Source organism: Panthera tigris, chromosome D1 (genome assembly GCF_018350195.1).
Source record: "Panthera tigris isolate Pti1 chromosome D1, P.tigris_Pti1_mat1.1, whole genome shotgun sequence".
In the NCBI taxonomy this organism is placed as follows: domain Eukaryota; kingdom Metazoa; phylum Chordata; class Mammalia; order Carnivora; family Felidae; genus Panthera; species Panthera tigris.
Genome location: NC_056669.1, coordinates 94,253,090 through 94,271,273, shown reverse-complemented (window position 1 = coordinate 94,271,273; position 18,184 = coordinate 94,253,090).

Below are 18,184 nucleotides of genomic sequence, written 5' to 3'. Positions count from 1 at the left end.
GGGTTTTATTGGAGATGAGTCACTAGGCATGGGAGTACTCACGGGACTGGCTTCTGATGCTCAATCTCCAGCCCTGCCAGAGATCAAACTAATACAATGTGGCCCAACGCCCCCACCATAAATCACATTGTTACAATAAACCCTCTGGTGTGGCTTAAGATCCTGGGTATACAAAGACACCCTAGTTAGATAGAGTATTGTAAGGACTTAGATGTTGTCTTCTGGGAGACAGTCCTTTCTTTGACATGTGCAGGATTTGATCACCCAAGCCCACTGAATTAACTGTTGTTGCACAGCGAACACCCACCCCAGACCTGCTGAATTAACCCTTTGCTGCATACCAGGTCTTCTAACAATGAACTTTCTCAGTTTCTATTTATCTGAAAAGTCCTACTTTGTTTTAGTTTTTTGTTTGTTTGTTTTTGTTTTTGTTTTTTGTTTTCTTAAATATCTTTTCACTGGATGCAGAATTCTGGGCTGATAATGTTTTTTTCTCTCTGTACTCCAAACACGTCACCCCTTTGTCTTGCATAGTTTCTAATGAGAAATCTACTATAATTCTTATCATTCTCCTTCTGTAGTTAATATTTCTTTTTTTTTCTGGGTGTTTTCAAGTTTAAAAAAATCTTGCAGCATGACAGTGATGTGTGTGTGTGTGCGTGTGCATGTGCACATGCACACACACACATGCATGCATGTTACTTATTTTGCTTGGAATTTTCTGAAATTCTGAAGTAATATTTCTATTCTTAACCTCCACACTTGATTGCTTTTAAGATTTTCTCTTAAAATATGTCTAAATGTCTTTTGATATGTATTTATACTCTTTCTGGTACACAATACATCTTACATCTGTGGTTTTATCACTACATAGGCATAGTTCAAAGATATTAAGGATTTGGATCCAGACCACCTGAAGTAAAGCAAAGACTTTAATGACGTGAGTCACATAAATTTTTTGGTTTCCCCATGCATATAAAAATTATGTTTACGCTATACTATGGTCTGTTAAGTGTGCAATACCATTATGTCTACAAAATGTAAATACTTTATTTAAAAAATACTTTTTTGCTAAAAAATGCTGGCCATAGTAATTAAAAAGTTTGAAATATTGCAAAACTTACAAAAATAGGACTCAGAGACACAAAGTGAACAAATGCTATTGGAAAAATCTTGCTTGATGCAAGATTGCTACAAATCTTCGGTTTGTTAAAAAAAAAAAAAAAAATCTCTGGACTCCAAAACTCAGTATCTGTGAAGCTCAAAGTGAAATGCAGTAAAACAAGGTATGCCTGTATTTTGTTGCATTTTCATCATGGTGTGCCTTATTGTCTTCTTAGTATTTATCCAAATTAGAGTGTGTTGAGCTTTTTGTAACAGGAGCTCTGAAGGTTGTATCAAAGGTTATAAGTCTTAGTATATTAGTATCAAATATTATTCGCCCATGCCTCTCTTTTGTCTCCTCTACTTCTTGGACTTTCATATTTCAGACTACTTTATACAGGTCATTGAGACTCCTGATTTTTTAGGTTACTGATCTTTCTTCTGCAGAGCCTGTTCTGCCATTAAGCCCATCTGATGAGTTTTCAGTTAACCTAAACAGACAGAAAATATGAAACCTATCATGTTTTTACTTTACATCTTTGCACATATTTACGATAGCTGTTTTAACATTCTTGTCTGCTACCTCCATCGTTTCTGGCATTTGGGGGCCTATTTCTGACAGATTGCTCTTTGTTTATTGTTCATATTTTTTTGGATTCTTTTCACCTTATTTTTTTTTAAATTTTTTATGCTTATTTAATTTTGAGAGAGACAGAAACGGTGCAATGTGGGGCTTGAACTCACGAAACCACAGGATGGTGACCTGAGCCAAAACCGAGTCAAATGCTTAACTGACTGAGCCACCCAGATGTCCCACATCACTTTTTTTTTTTTAATTGAATACTTGACATGGTGCATAGGTGTTGGAATTTGGATATTTTTGGCTTCCCTTATAGATTGTGGGAGTTTGTTTTGACAAGCAGCTTAATTTAACTGCAGTTCAACTTCATATTTTCAAATGCTTCTTTTTGAGCCTTCTGAGTTTGTGTATAAAGTAGGTCTGCCATGTCCCATAAGAACTTTCATGATCTGGTTTATACCTGTGCCTTTGTATTCAAATCCCATATTCATTTGCCTTTGCTTCATCTGTTTCAGGAACATTTGTCTTTTTGCTGTTTTAAAAACACGCCAGCCTTGCTTCAGATAACGGGTCTTTATATGTGCTTCTCCCCTGCCTAGAATGCTCTTGTTCAGTGTGTTTGTGATACTTGTTTCCTCACTTCAAGATTTGTGTGTTGTCACATCTTCAGACAGTACTTCCACGACTGCCATTTTAAGAATGAGATACCTTTTCGGGGCGCCTGGGTGGCGCAGTCGGTTAAGCGTCCGACTTCAGCCAGGTCACGATCTCGCGGTCCGTGAGTTCGAGCCCCGCGTCAGGCTCTGGGCTGATGGCTCGGAGCCTGGAGCCTGTTTCCGATTCTGTGTCTCCCTCTCTCTCTGCCCCTCCCCCGTTCATGCTCTGTCTCTCTCTGTCCCAAAAATAAATAAAAAATGTTGAAAAAAAAATTAAAAAAAAAAAAAAAGAATGAGATACCTTTTCATTTTTCCACCTAATCACTCTTTCCTTACCTCACTTATGTTTTCTTCACAGGTACTATCTGATATAATAAATTCATTTATTGAAAGCACTCTGGCAGCAATAGGCACTCCCGAATTTTGTCTTTTTCACAAGCATCCCAAGTGACTGACGGGAGCCTGGGCACATTCAAAAATTGTTTGTGAAGTGAGTTAATAAATGATTCCTAGTTCCTTATGCATCAGATAGTTATGACAATGCCCGCCCTGGAAATCTCATGTTTATTTTTCCTGAGAATTAAATGAAATATTATCCGTGTTGTACATGTTTGTCATTTTTTAGAATGCTCTTGCTATACTTGGGGAAATCTTTGATTTACGTATTGCAGAGGTATACAAAGACCTACTTACTGCTCTTACGCAAAAGAATCAGATGTTTATTTTTCCATCTCCTTTAGGTGGGGTGATAGTTTGATTTTGGTTTGATTGGGAGTAAGGTTTTCTCAGAGTTGTGGGATTTTAGTGCATGTTTCCTATGCTTGGCAAACCTTATACTACCACCTTAGAGTTTGACTCTGTATTCAGTGATGCAAGAAAGTCAGTGGAGAATCCATTCTAGCCACAGCAGGGATATCCAGGGTCCAAGTGCTGCAGTGGCAGCGGCCATGGTGTCTGGTGTTCAGATAAAACCCATCCTGTATCACATTTTCTTTCTATAAATTAAGTCATCTGGCCCCCTAATCTTCCTTCCCAAACCTTTGTTTTTGGTTAATTCAGTAAAGGGAAGTTTCTCTTGCTTGTAGACAAGAATCCTAGCTGATACACTTTTGAAACAATTTAGAAGAGGGCATATTGTTTAAAAATATAAAAGCATTCTTTATTGTTTTTTTATTAGTGCAGCACAGAACTCAGCTGAACATCTAGACAGCCAGTAGGAAGCACCCGCAAATATAAAAGGTTTTGCTGAAATGGGTATTGCATGTGTTTTAAGCAGCTTGATTATAGGGAATCTCAGGCTGAATAGGAAAATCACTTTATTTTCTTGTTATTATACCTGTTGTGTTATATTCAAATATGCTTCCGTGGTATAATAGGTGGAAACGAATTTAGTTCCCTTGATACATAAAGGTTGTTTAGTCCCCTTAAACCATCCAGTAGTAGCTGATCATGCATGAGCCAATAGAGAAGAAAGTCAACTATATCATAAATGACAAAGGAGCCAGGAACACGAGAGTTAGAGTTGACTCATCAGGTATCTATCTATAGGGTAGAAAAAAGCTCATCATAAAATTTCCCATAAACTGGGGACACTTCCTGTTACGCAGTTTTCTTGTTACTGCTTTGTCATAAAGAAAAACTTGAAGAACATCGTAGAGGGAGTTTAAAAGGGTGTGATTATCAGTTGGCTTTTGATGTATAATGAGCAGCCACATAAGCTCAGTGATGTGTAACAAAGTGTGCATTGCACATGTATATGTTCTCAGCCTGGATGGAATACATGTCCCTGTTGATTTGGGCTGGTTTCTGCTGGAATGACTTGAGTGACAGTGTCCTGTTCCATGTGTCTCTCATCCTCCAACAACAGATATTAGCCTGGGGATATTCTCATGGTGATGGCAGAAATGTAGAAAAGCAAAAGGAAACAGGCATGTCTTCTTGAACCCCAAGTTTGAAACCGGCACATTGTGAATAATGTTGCTGTTAACATGGCTGTACAAATATCTCTTTGAGACACTGCTTTAAGTCTGTTGGGTATATACCCAGAAGGAGAATTGCTGCTTTGTATGGTGACTCTATATACTAACACCAGTATGGAATCCTCCACAATTATATTCTTGTGTAGGATAGAAATCACTTTGCTAATCTTGAGAAACTATTGACCAAAATGGTAGAGGACTTATTCTATAGAGTTTAATGGTATTAAGAGGATGTTTGATTTTAAAAGCATCCATGAAAATAAATGAGGCTATACTTGGGATTAACTTAAGTTATGCATGTTTCACATAGATGTTAAAAAAAAGAGACTCTTATTTTTTAATGATGAAAGTAAGAAATGCATACTTTGGACTCTTTGGAAAATTCATCTTATTTCTTCATATTGATGATTCAAAGCACTTTGATATAAAATGGTCAGCTCTGCTTTCCAAAGTAGCAATGTTACGGATGGCTTGGATGGGGGTTACTTTCCCTTAATCTTCATAGCCCTTTATCTATCCATTATATGAAAAAATGTTTACTCCATTGTGGGTTGCTATACAAACGGAGCAATACATTTCCTTTACTAACCATAGCACCCTGTCTGTATCCTCCTCTTATATAGATATATGTCCATGCATTTTAGTTGTAAATAGTAGGAGGAGTTGGGAAAACTACATATTTTCTATTATGTTGGAAGTGTAAGTTCCAGAATTATTTTTTAAAAATAGGTTTTAATGGTTACCCACCATTATGTGATTTACCACAGTTAAATACACCATTCTTTATTTGCCATGCATTTTGGATGTTTCCAGTTATGCATATTGATTAAGAGCTTCCTTTTGGGGTGCCTGGGTGGCTCAGTCAGTTAAGCATCCGACTTTGGCTCAGGTCATGATCTCATGGTTCATGAGTTTGAGCCCTGCATCAGGCTCTTTACTGACATCTCAGAGCCTGGAGCCTGCTTTGGATTCTCTGTCTCCCTCTCTCTCTGCTTCTCCCCCTCCTGTACTCTATCTCTGTCTCTCTCAAAAATAAATAAACATTTAAAAAATTTTTAAAAAAGATCTTCCTATTACAGATATCAATGGGCAACATATGGTTTAGAGTGCTATTCTTAGCTCCTCTCTAATGATAACTGGTGATTTTCCTTAGTTTGATTAAACAATGCCAAGATAGTGCTGTTTATGGGATCCTGGAAAGTCCATAAAATATTTTACTCAAATGCTTTGGAATTTCACTGAATTTTATTGGTGCCTGGCATACCAATAAATGCCTGAGTTTAACAGGCATTGGTACCTGTTAAAAAGCACTTATCTTCAGAGCACCTGGGTGGCTCAGTCATTTGAGTAGCCAACTTTGGCTCAGTTCATGATCTCATGGTTTGTGAGTTCGAGCCCCGCGTTGGGCTCTGTGTTGATGACTCAGAGCCTGGAGCCTGCTTCTGATTCTGTGTCTCCCTTTCTCTCTGCCCCCCCCCCCCGCTCGCATTCTGTCTCTCAAAAATAAATAAAAAGTTAAAAAATTTAAAAAAGGGGGGGCTTGCCCTAAAAAGCACTTATCTTCTTGAGGGGTAAATCTCAGAACATTACTGGCATTTTCATTTTTATGGAAGCAGGTTTTGATATGTCTAGACTAGCTCTATCCAAGAGAACTTTCTATGGTAATGGGAATATTCTTCTGCTTTGTCTAATATTCAATAGCCATTAGTGACATGTGGCTATTGATCATTTCAAATGTGGTGAGTGATAACTGAAAAGATAAATTTTGAATTTTATTTATTTTTAGTTAATTTAAATTCAAATAGGCACTAATTCCCAGTGGCTACCATAATGGACAGCAGAGGCGTAACATGTAAGGACATCAAACATTGGAGAAACAAAAAGATTGAGATGGAGGGGGGTGCTGCTGTCCTTTTCCACAATTTTGACTTTGGTACATCTCAGGTATCTACATTTCTTTCTGGAGATAGCGCTGTCATTGAGGAGTGTTCAAGACAATGGAAATATTAAGAAATTATTCTTGTGAGCCAGTGTTTTAAAAGAAGTCTCAGTTTAAAGCCTAAAATTACTTTCAGGCCTCAAAAACCACTCTTGCTCTGCATTGAAGGCATCTTTTCTTTACAGAGCCCAAGTCCTGCAGGATCTCAATAGGAGTTTCATTATCGCCATTATATGAATAATAACAGCAACCACAGCATGAATGATTATGGCAGTAAACATTTATTTAGTGAGGGCCATGTGCCGTGTTCTCTCTCATTTTCTTGTTTAATGCAAGAATCTTGTGAGGTTGGTGCCATTATTAACTTGAGTATATGAAATAAAGGTTTAAAATAATTAGGCCACTTAAACAAATTCATGTAGCCATTAAAAGTGAGGGGACTGGGATCCACAGCCAGGCAACTGGGCTCTTTTCTTACTCCTACACACTCCTGCTTCTCTGGTCCTGCCCATCAGAGAGGGGCCATCATCATCATTCAGACTCTGTCTGAGGGAAAAATCAAACTCCAGGGCCAGGGGATGATCTGAACAAGCATGCTATTTAGAGACAGGCAGGCCTTGGACTCCCACTGTGACTGCATTACCATCTAAGTTTGCATTCACTATTTAATTTCCCTGGGCCTCAACTGTATCATCTTTAAAATAGGCATAAAAATCCCTACATGGCAGTATATTTGGGAGGGCTGCACAAGACATTGAATAAGATGACATAAATGAGAGTGGTTTGTGTAACATAAAGAAAAATGCATATTTTGTCTTAGCTATCATTACTATCATTAGGTTCAATACATAGGCAGCTACACAGATTATATAGTTATCTACACCGTCATTACCCAAAGTAACATCTTGGGTTTTGCTGGTTTGTTTTTAACCTTAATCTGTCTGTGGTACTCACTAATACAGAGCTAACAATCTGCTTTGGTTTTCTGGTGTCTTAGCCTCCAAGCTTCACACTATACTCTGGAGTATCCACCTACTGGTTCTTGTTGTCTCACTGTCTTATCATCTGGAGGCAGAAGGTGGGCAAGCAGGGATGGCTGGAGACAAGAAAATGGAGAATATGTTTTATTTGGAGCAGTTTGAGTCAGAAACATGGGAAGGGGGGCTTCAGTTGAGGTCAAGAGGTAGCATTGAAGATGTGCTATTCAGGAAGACTAGAGAGGCAGGGAGTAGGGGAGCTAAGGAAGCAGGAGGATTTGCAACAGGATGTCAGGTGGTCCTACCGGAGTTGTAGGGAGTGAAGGGTGAAGGTAACCGCTATGGGAGCTGCATCCCCTTTTCATTGCGTGGTGTGTGGTGCCAGGATGGAAGGATTATACTTAGTGTGGCTGTGAATGGATTTTGCTTGGCTTTACTGTTCCTGACAGCAGCTTAAAAAGGGGACATTTGAATTTTAAGAGAAAACAAACCTCAAGATAAAGCGATGAAGTGTGAGGATTTCACTTCAGCAACAGGAAGCTCATGTCACTATGGACGGTCTTCTCACCAGTCCTAAAATAGCCCTGGGTTGGCCACCCTGCCCGTGGGCGCCAGCTCTTTGCTTTGCAGGGACTTCCTGAAGTTCTGAGTAAACACTGAGTGTACCTGGATGTTTGGGCAGAAAATTGAAATACCTCTGGGTCTAGTTAGAACTATTCCTACTCTCAGCTCTTACTTTTGCTAAAGCAAACTCAGGATCTCAGAGAGCTAGCCCATCTGCTCAGTTGTATTCAAGCTAAAGACCTTTGAATCTGATTCAGGAGCTGAACCTGTCCTCCCAAATCAGCTGGAATGTGAGAGCTGAAAGCATCCTGGAATGCAAATGGGATTCCTCACTTTTGTTATGTTCATTAGAAGTTTCTGTAAGCAACTGGGGCATCCAAATTAGTTTTTAATGATAAACTCCAATAAGAAAACCTACAAGAGTGGGTGGAAGGAGAATGGAATAAAACCACCTGGATTCCTGCCTGACATCTAGTCGGTCATTTCCTGGAGCTTGAAGCAGGAAGAGATCTATGTGGGAACAAAGTGGAGGGTGGGTTGGTAGAGCAGGAGTGCATATGCTGAGGTCAGATGATTTGGTTGCATCCCGTGCACATTCTGTGTGACCTTGGGCAATTACTTAATTTTCTTTGACCCTATTACTTTAGGTATAACATGGGAATTATAATATGATAGCATGTTTGGAAACTATTAGCTGTGTTAAATGTATAAAGTGTTTAGCCCATTTTCTGGCGTTTAATATGTATTTAATACTTATTATTGATTACTGTTCTTCCTGACTTCTGTTTTCTTTCCAAGTTTATACTAAATTATAAACTTGATATCCCCCCTTCTCCCCTCCCATTCCCCTCCACTACTGTATCATATCTAATCATAGCAAATGGAAACTGTATCCTTATCCATTGTGAGAGATATTTCAGTACTGAGGGTCTAATCAGCATATTTTAGGATATGATAGAAATCCTAGCTAATTCCTCACTCTGATTAAGATTCATATTTTGGGGCTGGAAGTGTGACCTACATCTGTGAAATGTGGATTATGGCTTTAACAGTAGAAGGGATTTGTATAAACCATGCCAAGATAACAGACTCCTCATCACCAAATTGCATGATACACCTCCTTCATTTCTCTAGACATGTTGTTCTCTGAGAAATTAAGGCAAACATTTTTGTTAAATTCTTTTATTCCTTTTCAATGGCAACTGTCTTTTCTGGCTGTCATTATTTTACTTATGCCCTTTGGTTAACATAAGATAAAACTGTCAGAAAGACAAAAGTCACTTTAACATTTTTTCCAAGGTGGTTCACAAAAGGCCTAAAAGACAGCAGTCATTCAAAAATATCTGCCCTCTTGCTTTCTTTTGGTGAGGCACTGTGGGGCTCATGAGGGTTTGAAGTCAGAGAGAACTAGCTTCTAGTTGTTGGGGAGGAAGAAGTTCCTCTGCCCTTCAAGGTCCTTCTAACTGGACTAAGAATCAAATTGATATGAAACAGACTACCTGGAGAAAATCAAATTTCATAGCATGTGTAAGGGAATTCATACAGACATGGAAATTCCAAAGACAGTGAAACAACATTAGGCTTATATGCCCTAAGGAGAAGGGTGGGGGTCTGAGGAAACAAAAAGGAGAAAGACCATTAGCAGGAAAGTGAGAGGAGATATTTGGAAAATAAAAGTTGCCCTCTTATGCAGATAAGTTTCTTAGGTAAAGAGGGATCTCTGTTAATAGTTCTTTTCCTGCTACCACTGGCAGTTGAGGGGGAGCTAAATAGCTTTTTCTGAATCTGCTAAATTTTGTTTGCCTTTTTGTTTTAAAAAACTTTTTTTAATGTTTTTTTATTTATTTTGAGAGAGAGAGAGAGAGGGAGGGAGGGAGGGAGGGAGAGGGGGAGAGAAGGGAGGGACAGAGAGAGGGAAAGAGAGAATCCTAAGCAGGCTCTATGCCATCAGCACAGAACCCAATGCAGGGCTCCATCTCACAAACTGTGAGGTCATGACCTGAGCCAAAATCAAGAGTTGGACACTTAAACAACTGAAACACCCAACTGAAAAGAATATTCATGTCAGAGTGGCCCATTATCAGGCTGCCTGTCTTTTGCTCCTACATAGTCTTACCACTCAGAAATCATATGACCTTAAGCAAATGGTGTAAATTTTTGTTGTGTTTTCATCTGTAAGTGCACAATAATACACCTATGACTAGTAGCTGAGCCAAGAAGAACCTGGCACAGAGTAAAGCAATGATTCTTATCTCCCATGAGCCTAAGTATTTCCTGTAAGTTCTATAAGTGGTTCTGTTTTTTGACTCAGGGTTGGTAAACTGTGTATTGGATGTAAATAATATTAACTCCTTTTACTTTATTCCCATGTAGGCTAAAAAAAGATCTAATGTTGTATTTCACTCTAAGGGATAATTTATTTAAATAGCATCATATAATTTCAGAATTAGAATATGACTTAAAGGTCACTGATTTAGAGTTCTTCTTGATTTATGATTTGTTTTTACAACTTCCCTGACAAGTGATCTTTAAACTTTTCTTTAAATGCCTTCAGTGATTAAAAAATCTACTGTTCTGTTAGAAATATTTTTATTCTTTTCTGTTTTGTAATTTCGTCAGAGCTCCCTTTTCAGCTACTCAGAAAAAGTTGAATCTCATTTCTACAGGTAAACTTTTGTGTATTTCAAGATGGTTATAATGTATTTATGTATTTGAAGATGGCTGTATTGTCCTTGGAGTCATTTCTTGTCCATGAACTAGTAACCAAGAACTGGGTGAGCATCAGACCTGTAAGGAACTTTTAAAATAATACAGCTTTCTGTTCTTATTGAATCAGAATCATCACAGTGGATCACTGGAGTCAAACATGTTCTTCAGGTGATCCTGTGAATATAGGAATCTTGCTTTCCAGGGGTTTTCAACTGGGGGCAGTTTTGCATTCCAGGGGACATTTGACAGTATCTGGAGACGTTTTTGGTTATTACAACCGGTGGACTGTACTACTCGTATCTAGTGAGTAGAAGCCAGGGATGCTGCTGCACATTAAGAAATGCACAGTAAAGAATTATCCAGTCTAGGGGCGCCTGGGTGGCTCAGCCGGTTAAGCGGCCAACTTCGGCTCAGGTCATGATCTCGTGAGTTCGAGCCTCGCGTCGGGCTCTGTGCTGACAGCTCAGAGCCTGGAGCCTGCTTCAGATTCTGTGTCTCCCTCTCCCTGACCCTCCCCCGTTCATGCTTTGTCTCTCTCTGTCTCGAAAATAAATAAACGTTAAAAAAAATATTTAAAAAAAATTAAAAAAAAAAAAAAAGAATTATCCAGTCCAAAATGGCAATGGTACCGAGGTTAAGAAGCTTTTATTCCATTCTAATATGGCATAGATTTGACTCTCCTCAGTACCATGATTGACCTCTTACCTATGGTGTAAATGTCTCCTAACCCTACTAAATGGTAAGGACTGAACACAATAAAGTGCTGACATTTAAAAAAGAGGATGTGAAGAAGCAATGCATCCTATTACAGGATGATTCATTAACAGTAGATTTCAGGAACAATACTAGAAACTGAGATTCCTCAAGATGCCACTGAATATCATATGATTTTAATTCAGCAAATGTGTTCATGGCCTAGGATGCCCATGAAAATTGGAGGAGCTCATTGAATCATCCTGGCACAAAGCTGTCTCCCTGCCACCACCACCACCTTCTCCTTTTTCTCCTTCTCTTCCTTCTTCTCCTTTCCTCCCCTTGGAGAAAACTGCAAAAAGACTTTTCATCCTCAGATATGAGGATTTCCTTGTTCTAAGTAATTTAGGATCACAACTTGATGTGAAGAGGTCTTTTAGAACATAGATATCTTTTTTCTCTCTTTATGGAAGCTAGAATCTAGAGACTATTGTCTCTCAATGAACTTAAAAGAAAAAAATGATTTAAAAAGGAAAGTTGAGCATTGGCCTCATTATTCCAGCCTATATCCACTGTCTCCCTAAAACATTGAAATAGGCTGTGAGATTTGGTGCAGGAGGTCCAGGTAATCCTTTAAAGAAAAATGAAAACTGTAGAAAATTGTAGACAGAATATGCAAACAGACAATGACCAGATCATATATAAAAATAGAACTCTGACTCACGGTCAGCAGCTAGCCTAGGAAATTTATGCATTATCTATCGTAACCAGCCTAGGAAGCCAGCCTGCTATGCGTCAGACTTGTAGGAAATCAAACTATCTCTAGCAACAAGTCCAGGGAACCAAACAATAATCCCTGTGACAACTGGCCTAAAATGGCCAGGACTAGATTAACAACTGACAGCTTCCCTAACTTTTGTCCCTGCTTCCAACTTAGGAACAACTAGAAATAACCAGATATATATCCCTAACTATTCATATAGGATACCCTGCTTCTAGCTAGCCTGCCTATAACTTCCCCATGCCAAGAGCCTCCAATCATAGCATACCTGAAGCCTTCCCTTTTTTTCCATAAACCTTTCCCACCCCTCTGACAGTCGTTCAGTCTCTTCCAAATGCAGGTGATGGTAGCTGACTCCCTTGATAGAGCAAGATCTAAATAAATAACTTGTTGTCATTTGGTTGATCTTCATTTATTTCTAAAGGAGTTTAATATTTTAACCAATATTCTCCCCAATAAGGACCCATTATTTTACTTAATGCTCATCACGACATTAGAGGAAGGTAACACTGAACCCAGTTAAATGATGAAGAAGTAGAGGTTTATCACAGTTAGGAAAATTACATGAAGTCCAATAGTTAGTAGCTGTGCTGAGATTTGAACTCCCAACGTATGAACTCCTCCCTCGCCCAAGTACCTGTCTCACACACTTGATTCACCCAGCTTGCAACTTTGGGTTCCGTATCATGTGTGTGACTCCATTCTTATGGCTAAGATTTGAGGCTTGGCTTTATATACTCTCTAATGATCTTGGATTCTATGCCTCAACCCTATTCTCACCATGACAAAAGTTATGCTATAGCCCAGGCTTGCTTCTTATTATAACAACAGCCTGGATAGTAAGTAACTGTCTATCCTCTAGGACAGGCATGGCAGGGGAGACATGGAACATGTGTGTGTGTGTTCTTTGGTTACTTGAGGCCATGTAGGAAGAGGTAAAACAGTTACCGTGGTCCTGAAGTTATGGTAGAAGCCATGTAGAGCACTCATTTCACAATTTCACTTCAATCACTCTCCATCCACAACAGTTTTGTTGAGGTCTTTTTCCTGTCACATTAAAATTCCTAAATGAAATGTGCATTTGGGAAGCTCTGTATGGGACACAGAGGAAACGAGCAGAATTGAGTTCACAAAGGAAGGGCGAGAGACCTTGCCAGCCAGCAGAGAGTGTGAATCCATCCAGGTGGAAGTCAAAACCAAGAAGTGTCTTGGAATGTCAAAGAAGCAGGCAGTGTGGCCCAAGAAGATGGGAAGGACTTTAACAGAATGACTTCAGACTGGATCTTGAGAGGATTTTTTTTTTCATGCTCTATGCCAATATGGAAATGGATCTGTTTAGTTAGGCTCATGCTGGAGAAGAGAAATGAAATGGGGAACTTTCTGCAAGATCACAAGTCCTTCTGCTTATAGTCAGTCTTAAGGTGCTCCCCAAACTCATTACAATGCAGCATTCTTGCCCTTTAAGATTTTTTTCAACGCTGATGGCTAAACCTGACCTTTCATGTAAGCATATGTGAAACTGCCAGGACTCTGTCGCTGTTGACTACAGGAATGACAGAGATGGGATTAAAAAAAATAGATGTACCTTTAATCATTTTGCATTTTACAAGCTCACACAATAAAAACTGTGATCAATCTTCAGAGGAAGCACACTCTGGAAAAAGAGACTGCATTAAGGAGTAAATATCACTGGTTTTATTGGACTCCAGCTCTTGTTACAACCTGGTTCTAGAATCAGCCTCAAAGACAAGACTTTGTGAAGTACCAGCTAGTAGTGTCTGCAAAAGAAACTCAGCTGCTCTGATGGAATTGAAATGCTGTGGTGCTGTCTGAAGGAATTTTCTTTCACACTTCAGCAGAATTGAGAGGGAAAGGTAACCTTAGGGCATTTAAAAGAGAAATTCAGAGACACAGCAACTGCCCTGCTGTTGAAGATTTGCCTTCTCTGTTTTGACCCTAGATCCATGCTTTTTACCATTTAATGAATGGGTCTGTCAAGGCTTACTGTCATATAGAAAGGTTATGGGGTCAAGATCTCATCTAGGAGAGTATTTTGAGACCATTGAATGCTTGCTTTGAATACTACAAATGACCATCTTGCAACACAAGACAGAGGAAAAATCAAGTTAAAAGAAATAATAGAGAGTTCCTTGTGGTATTCAGCATAGTAATAACTGCCATTTATTGAATACTCACTGTAGGCCAGGTGCCAGGCCAAACACCTTCCATACATTATTAGATTGGTGTCTCTGTGAGTTTATCTAGTAAATCACCATTTAGGAGCATATGTCTATGGCTTCTAAATCTCAGTCATGAGCAGGGAGAAGTGAGCTGGCTGGTATAACCAAGAGAATAAGCTATATAGAGGGAAAAGAATACAATTTAAAAACGAGAGACTCAAATTCTAAACAGTTCCAACAATTCCACAAATCACATTTTTCCTTGCTTGACTGGTTTACTTTAGAGGAGTAAGGAGAGGATATGAATGAGCACATGTAAAAATGCTTTGAAAGCTAAAAGGCTAAACAAATATAAGGTTGGATATTACATTACTAGATATTAATTTAACAAGCCTCCATGCCAACTTATTCTTTTCTCTATCTATTGATTATTGCTGAGTTCTAGGTCTCCAACTATGTCTATGGATTTGTTATTTCCTTCTTGAATTTCCATTGGTGTTTGCTTAATGTATTTTGAAGTTATATCCTTCATGCCTAATGATTCCTGATTTTTGTATCCTTGTAGTTATTGACATTTTACTGTAATATTTATGGGTAACTCCATGATGGTACCAATCTCTGTATGTGTTAGGGTTTTTGGTTTTATTTTGAGAAAATAGAAAACTGGCTATTTTAAGCTGCAATAACAACAACAACAACAACAAAAACAAAAATGGAAAACTTGAAGGTGGCTCACAGAATCAAAGGAAAGCCGTAAAGGACAATGTTTGGGAAAGCTTAAAATAAAGGTGCTTGAGAAGATGTAACTGTTGATGTTGCAGGGTACCAACCTCAGGAGGGATGAAGACCAAATAATTCTCATCCCTGCGTCACTCTTCTCATGATTTAAATTCTGGGGGAAACCATTTCATTGGTCTAGATCAAGTAAAATATCCACCTCTTGGCCAAAAATAGCAAAAGGGTCTTTGGTTGGCAATCCCAGAATACTGCATACAAAGGGAGAAGGATGAGTTCCTAAAGAAAAATCAGTTTGCTATTAACTGAAGGAGAAATGGATACTGAAGAGACCCAAATCACCAGAACTCCTCAACTATGAAACATGATTTACCTGCCAAAAATTATGATGTTATATGTAATCATATAAAATCCCAAAAGTGATGTATTAGCTTAGGCTGCTATAAGAAAACACCCAAGACTGGAAGGATTAAAAAATAGAAATATGTTTTCTCACAATTCTAGAGTCCAAGATCAAAGTGCCAGCCGATTTGGCTTATAGTAAGGGCTCTCTTCTGGCTTGTAGAAGGCTGCCTGTCCTCATATGGTCTTTCCTCTCTGTGTGTAGAGACAACAATCTCTCTTCTTCTTCTTCTTCTTCTTTTAATGTTTATTTTAGAGAGAGGGGGAGTGCACAAGCTGGGGAGGGACAGAGAGAAGGGGGGACAGAGGATCTGAAGCAGGCTCCATGCTGACAGCAGAGAGCCTGATGAAGGGCTCCAACTCACAAATCATGAGATCATGACTTGAGCCAAAATGAAGAGTCAGACACTTTACTGACTGAGCCACCCAGGCACCCCTCTTTCTTCTTCTTATAAAGACGAGTCCTATGGGATTAGGACCCCACCCTTAATGACCTCATTTAAACATTACCTCCTAAAGATCCTATTTCTAAATACAGTCATATTGGGAGTTAGAGCTTCATTATATGAGTTTTGGGGGTGCATAACACATGAATTTTAGCTTTTGAAGGGAAAAACAACAGGCAACAGTACTAAGCAAGGGCATTATTAAGATTTTCCATGAATGTCTTTGCATGTTAAGTCATTTTATTTTATTGTTAGCTTGCATATAAACTGTAAGTACTGCAGTAGAATAAAGATGGAAGCAAAATTCATAGCTTCTCCTTCCTTGTAAGAAAGTATCATTCCCCTGTCCTTGAATCTGGCTGACCTTAATAGCTTGTTTGAACAATGGAATTTGGGAGAAGGACATCTTGGAACTTCTAAGATGCACCTTCTACCAGTCTTTTGGAATACCTGCTCTTGGAGTTTCTATGAAAGAAGTTTATCTACACAGAGGCCATCACGCTCTGAAAAGCCCAAACTAGATGAACAGACTCTGAAGGACAAGTCACTGTGTGAAGTAAGACAAGGTGAATAGCCTTAAATTGCCATAAATGTGCATCAAGAGACCCTTACGGAAGCATATCCTTACCTTTCCGGCTGCCCCCACTATTGGCACATGCCTCACCCATGCCCCAGTCAAGCTGTCCCCCAAGTTCTTACTCACCAAATCACTAGTGAAAATGATGTTTTATTTTTGAAACAAATCAATTTTGGAGTAGTCTCTTATGTGACAATAAATAAATAAAGCAGGAACCAAAAACTTAGGAGAAATATGTGTGTGGAAAAAACAAACAAACCCTTAACATTGTTAATATTCAATTCCTAACCTTTTTTTTTTTTAAGAAAAATGAGGTTAATCTAGAAGAGCTCTTAAAACAGTAGCGTAATGTTAGACTCTCATTGGAGAATTATTAAATCTTCATGATTCTTCAGGTTCCTTGTGTTTATGACTGAGCAAAAAATGGGGGTAAATTTCCCAAGGATATCCAATGACACAGTGGATTGGAAAACCAATAGCCTATGGCTGATGAGATAATTCCCTCAAGGGAGAGTTTTACTTCCACATGAGTAGAAGAACAATGAAAAGAAGCTGGAGGAAAAAAACCAGAACGATTCTATATTCTCTTGATTAAAGGCTGTTTCCTCCCTCTTTATGATGAATTTCTTCACAGAGGTAAAACAAATGATGCCTCTTAGCACTCATTAATGAAGGTTCTACCTGCCTTTCAGACTCTTCCTTGGAACTATAACTACCCATGCATTTCCATTCAGTGAGACAGCAGAGCTAAAAGTTAACAGTTCCATTTTATTAAGAAGTAAGTAGGAATTACCACTATTCTCCAAAAAGGATAACAAACAAATGCATTTGCTTCAAACTGCAGAAAATACAGGGGCTATAAATGTTCTCTTTATTAGGCCTTTCAAATGGAATATTTTGAGGAAAACAAACAGCAATTGTAAGATTGTAAAGAGAAATTAGCATTTTGCTTGAAAGAAATGGCAATTAACAATGATGACAATGTGATTTATACTAATTGAGATTAAGTCAGACAAAATGGCAACATTAGTAATCATTTGAAGTGCTGTATTACTCATTATACTGTGCTTTGTAAACATCTCTCTTGAAATTAAAAAGTAATTAGTAGCATTTTAGTCATTTAATTCAGTCTAATTAGGATTTTCAAAAATCTACAGACCTGCTATTGAAATCCTTTTCCATTTTGAATTGAGAAAACACATTCCTTTTTTAAAAAATCAACTTCTAGTGCTCTTTATTTCTTGATCTCTAGTCTTCACTACAAAAAAAATAAAAAAAGAGGAACATGGTATAAGCAATAGGTAGGAATTTACTTGAATTGGGCTAAATTTAAAAATTCAACTTATAATTCATGGAAGATGCATTTTAATCTTTATTTTTTGCTTTGGGTTGAAAGCATGTTTTGTCAGTTGCTAAAAGGAAAGAAGTACTTATTATTCTTTTACTGGTCTAGTTCAGCCACATGCTCAGAATATGTCTTTAAAGAAAAAAAAAAGCTTTAGTCAGAGTTGTTATTTGGATGGCAGTTGGAATATAGAAAATTAAGTTTCTCACCAGGACTTTACGACTGGTGATAACGTTTGCTGTATGTACTTGATGAAAGAGAAGCACTCGAACTTCTCCCTTCGGGGCAGATGTAAGTTGAATGGCAGGGCCAAGAATGATTGCCTTTTTCTCTATCAGATGTTGTAGCAGGACTGTGCACTTTCAGGCTGGATTTTCTTTTGTCCGTTGATGGTGGTGCTAATGATGGAGGTGTTTGTTAGAAATCAGTAAGTGTAATGGTTTCCGATTGCCACTCTCACAAATTACCATCAAATTGGTGGTGTGAAACAACACAGATTTATTATCTTACACATCTG